At 39.4% G+C, this 5,110-nt stretch overlaps 1 long non-coding RNA gene across 1 annotated transcript; it reads right to left on the reverse strand.

Annotated features, from left to right (window-relative positions):
• Positions 1-509: 509 nt before the first annotated feature.
• LOC121900986 lies at positions 510-4,906 on the reverse strand. Its single transcript, XR_006097156.1, has 3 exons — positions 4,302-4,906; positions 1,126-1,214; positions 510-917 (listed from the first exon to the last, which is right to left on the reverse strand). It is a non-coding gene; the product is annotated as an uncharacterized LOC121900986 (long non-coding RNA).
• Positions 4,907-5,110: the final 204 nt, after the last annotated feature.

The following is a 5,110-nucleotide window of genomic DNA, read 5'->3' on the forward strand; positions in this document are numbered from 1 at the left end:
TGGAGGCATGCTGGAGCAAGATGTAGATGTGGCATAGGACACCCTCGACCCACAATTCCACGTGAGCCTCTTGCACGGAACAAGAGGTCAGGGAATGCCACAAGGGACAGACTTGCTGCTCTGCTCTCTGGTCATGTGAAAGCCCCATAGTAAGGATGCTGCCTGAACTCATATCCTGTTAATAGTTTACAAACACTTTGAGAAAAATTACTCTTTTGCCCGGAAGAACATTTGACATGCTGCATTTTCTTGTGTGATTCACCTAATGATGCTTTTTTATTTTTATACTAGTATATTGTTTAATAAAAGTTTTTGTACAAAGGTTTGTGCCTCCTGAATTTAAATTAATAAGTTTGTATGTCTCAGGAATGTAATTATTTAATATGTGGAAATATACAATATGATGACAAAATAGCCTATCTAGGAGAATCTGCTATTAATGCTCACAAAAAAGACTTCATTAAATCTGTTTGAACCAGAAATAGCTTTATCATCCCATTATTATTATTATTTACAATCCATTACAATTGCTTTCTGGCCTGCCAGTCCAGCATGAACAAAACAAAAACACAGTACACATTAAACTGAACTGGCCAGAATAAATATTTATGGTTTGGCAGTTTGTCAATCAATTTTTCAAAAAGGCCTGCTCATTTTGGGATTCCTTCTTGAGGAAATCCAGTACTGGATGGGTTCCAGTATTGGGTTGGAATATTGGGTTGGGTTATTGCTTTCCTGCTAAACTTACCATAAGTAATGTTGTTGCATTAGTATTTGCAACAAAAGATTCCACCAAAACAGGAGGCTCAATTGAAGGTCTGGCACCCAAAACTTTATGCATATCTGCATAAAACTGCCAGGTGGCAGCTGTGACCTCTCCATTTTCTGTTCCCGAGCTAGCCTTGGGAATTTTCAACCTGTGCAATAAAAATCACACACACACACACACACACACACACACACACACACACACACACACACACACACACACACACAATTAAATTTAGTAATGACGACACCATTACTTTAGAACAGAAGGAAGATGTTTTACATATAATTACTTTTTTTTAAATTAACTGTTAACCAGCAGCTCTTTCCCTAAAGACAACATTGCCCTCTGATTACCTTATATTTCATTTTTAAATTCACCCATTTTTTTGGAGACCTATTCTGGGGTCATCTTGCCCTCAAGGCTCAGTTGTTTGATCAGTGTTCTGTAACAGATAACAAACAGCGATGAAGATAAGTTACATCATGGTTAAGAGAATAATCACAGATATTTATACATTGGCAAGCAAATACAGCAGTCAGGTCACTCACTCCCACAGCTGTTTGGTGGCATATTTCTTCTTTGTAAAATGTTCCTCGCTTTCTGCTCAGAATTTTATTAGTTACCTGGTTTGCTCAGGAGTCCCTGGAATGTTACAACATCGTTGTAACATTATAGTACTATGGTACTATACATTTTATATTAAAGCTTGCTACCATTGCCTGATAATGGTGCCGCAGCCACTAATTACACATCATACATGTATTATGGGAGTAAGGTAAAAAGAAAATAGAATTACCGTAGTTTTAATTTTTTTCCCCTTTTTTTCATGTATTAAAAGACCCAAAATGAACACTGTAAGCAGAATATTTGGTTATTTAAACAGCATTTGTACAGGAATGATTCTGTCCCGAGCTTTTTGATCCATATGAGCGGTTGCTCACTGTAACCGTGATCACTATAACTGGTTTCCATTGAACTATATTGGCAAATCTGACCAAATTTGCAGTTCAGGATTAGAGGATAGATTAATCTATTGAAATAACCAGGAAGCATGTTTACACATCGGTTATTTCAGTTGTAGCCCTGCCCATAGACATTTCTGCCCTGCATTGATATCAGATGAGCGGGGGACGTGCTGCTGGATTATTTTTCAAGTTTCATACACAGGACATGGAAATAACTGTACTGTCACACTCTACCCTATGCGGGAACACGCAAAACGGAGGGATAGGGCCAAGTGGTAGGGCTAAGGGATTGGGCCTTTAACGCAGGAGCAGAGGCTCGCAGACACACAGTCTTGAACCTTGGTCTTACTGTTGTCTCTCTTCTCACTACAATACTCTTTGCAATATTTAGCAGGTTCAAGCAGGTTGATGGCTGGAAATGTAATTTGCAAAGGTGAACCTTTTATGAATTATGTGCTGTTTAATGCATGAGTATTGAGAATATTGGTGTGAATCCTTATAAGCCTGAGGTAAAGAAACTGGTCTGTCACCATAAAGTCACTAGTTTGAATCCCAAGACCAGCTAAGTAAAAGAGGCACACTTTCCATCAAGAATACTATTGTAAAGGTGCCCTTGTGTAAAAACATTTGATCACTTTTTTAGACACTGGAACTCAGTGGCCAACAGCAGAGGAAAGAGGGGAATGGCTACACCTGGTTGTGAGGTGCAACAGTGATGTAAAAAATACAGCAGGCCCTTTATGGCATAAATAAAGGCAAAAATAATATATTGCCATATATTTTACTGCAACAGTGTACCAGTGTACTGTGTGCAGCAAGCTATATGTGTGTATGTGGTGGGTTTTAACAGGCAATGATGGCACGTAAATGACACTGAATAAAAGTGTAATCTCATAATTAAATGACATATCAGGCACATTGCTTACTGTACAGCAGATGAGGTATTCTAAATTGTGAAGTATCTCTTTTTTAAAAAGACTGATGAGCAATATCTTGCAGGTCAGTAATGGCTCCTGATATACTTTGTTCCTAACTCATTAAGACTGAGCCTTGGATTCTTGGCCTCCACAAGCCAGTTGTCTGTTACAGTCTTAGCTAAGTATTACATAACTGCTCGTCTAAACATGAAGCGTGGGGTGACAATGCTTGCCTCTTGGTCAAAACTCCTGCTGGTTAATTGAATTAGAGCTGTCAACATACACGCATGCCTGATACTCTCTCTCTCTCTCCATCTCTTTGCAGTGAACCAAGCCTCTCTTTTCCTCTCCCACATAAAGCTATCTATACAAGTCCTACCAAAGTCTCTCTCCTCCAGCTTCAAAGTTGCTGGAAGTTTCAGCACTTTATTTACATAAATCATAAAAAATCCCAATTCCCTAACAAATAAAAGCTCCAGCTGATATACAATAACATGATTTGAATTGTGGCCATGTCACAGAAGCTTAAAAGTGGGTGTCTGACACCCACTTCTGCACAGAAGGTTTTGTGTTTTATGCTTCAAGCAAAAGAAATCATTGTTTCCTATAGAAGAACTCAATACTTGGCATAGGGAGTTGATTTTCATATGATTTCACTTGGAATACTTCAAAGGGGGGATGTGTTTTCATTAAGCGTGAAGCCTGCACAACTTGTGCATTCCAAGTTACAGCATAATCTAGTTTGCTGAAACATAAACAATTGAAATAAGAAAAATGTATATATTGAACAGCTTTCTGTTCAAGGTTTCAATTTTAAAAAACAACTAAATCTTAACTCATGCAATGCGAGTATGAATGTGTTGCAGGTCCCAGATGGCAGGGCAAGCAACCAGACATAAATGTCCTGTTAAACAGGAGAAATTATGTGAGAGAAGTGTTTGTTGTTGTCAGACAGGACGCTCTCGGAAGAATTTATTAACAACATATTCCATATCCATGTCTTATATCTCCATTTTCACAGAATAGCTCAAAGCATTAAGAACCTGACCACTATTCTACCTCTAACAGGAAGATACTCTGTTTAACTCATGTATCTTCATACCAAATAAGTTCACATGTGCACCTTAAAACATGTACACAATAAAAACTGACTTTTAACTTCAGTCATACTTCTGTCAGTGATGTTACCTATTGTGCATAGCATTTTATCATCATCAGTAATCTACACACACATCAACACTTCTTTAATTTACTCTGTTACCAGTTTTAGCATGAAATCTATCTAATTACAAAGAGAAATATATACTGACCACTGCCTGAGAGAACCTAACAACCATATTTCAACACATTGCAGTAACACATATAACCCATTACAATAGCATATAAAACAAATTACAGTAATTAACAGGAGCTTCTTACAGTGCCAAAAGCAGGGACAGAGGTGGGAATTCACTGCATAAACACTGCATACTGTCTGTCGCCATATTAACGTTAGCTTCATACTAGCCCTCCATTGACATTAGTGTGGGCTACACTACAGTTTATTACAGCATTTATAATAAGCAGATAAAAGCTATGTTAGACTTTTATCTAACATCATTACAGTTCATTTTTCGAACATTTAGTGGGCTGTTACATTAAACTAACCTGTTTAACAGGAGAAATGATGACAGAGTGCTTGTTGTTGTCAGGACGCTCTGGGCAGAATGAGAAGCTAGCAGTGCCTTGGCAAAGGTACTCCCCGCGTTACAAACACTCTGCTACTGCCTTCTACTAGCCTGGACAGGATACAACACCGATCCGTACTCTTAACCAGTACTGTGCTTTGGGGACATCATCATCATCAATGAGCCATACTCACGGGCAAATGATTTACAAGGTAAAGGAGATTTTGGTAGAGGGTGCTCACTTTATTGCCACCTGCCTCTGGACACACTTTGTAAATGGGACTGTCATTTACTTTTTGTTCTACTTGTTCCCAGTAGGACCTAAGATTTCCTGGCCCTCCTCTCTCACTCAAGTTGTGAATTAAGACTGTCACCGTGCTGCAGTCCTTTTACATGATGGTCATAGTACCTCTTGCCTCGTGCACTGGACTGCTGACTGTTCTCAGCTGCAATTCAGTGGGCATCTTTCATTCTCACTGCCCATTTTTCAGCATAGCCTTGTGGCGTTTCACTCTCCTTGTCAGCGGGCAGGCCAAAAGAGCAGATCCACTGGGAGACAGGGATGGCACCCAAACATGAGATAGTGAGGAGAGAAACCCATCACCTCATGTGTAGTGCAGTTATGTGCATGCACAACCTTGTTCTTTTCTTCCTCCTCTAGTGTTCGCAGCATTTGAAGTAATCCCTCGTCTGGGTTTACCTGTGGATGATACGAAGTTGTTCTGGGGTGACAAACCCCGGCCAGCTGCGGCAGGGTCTTAAACAGGGCATTTTCAAATTCACAGCCTT

This window comes from Thunnus maccoyii, chromosome 7, assembly GCF_910596095.1.
Source record: "Thunnus maccoyii chromosome 7, fThuMac1.1, whole genome shotgun sequence".
Classification (NCBI taxonomy): domain Eukaryota; kingdom Metazoa; phylum Chordata; class Actinopteri; order Scombriformes; family Scombridae; genus Thunnus; species Thunnus maccoyii.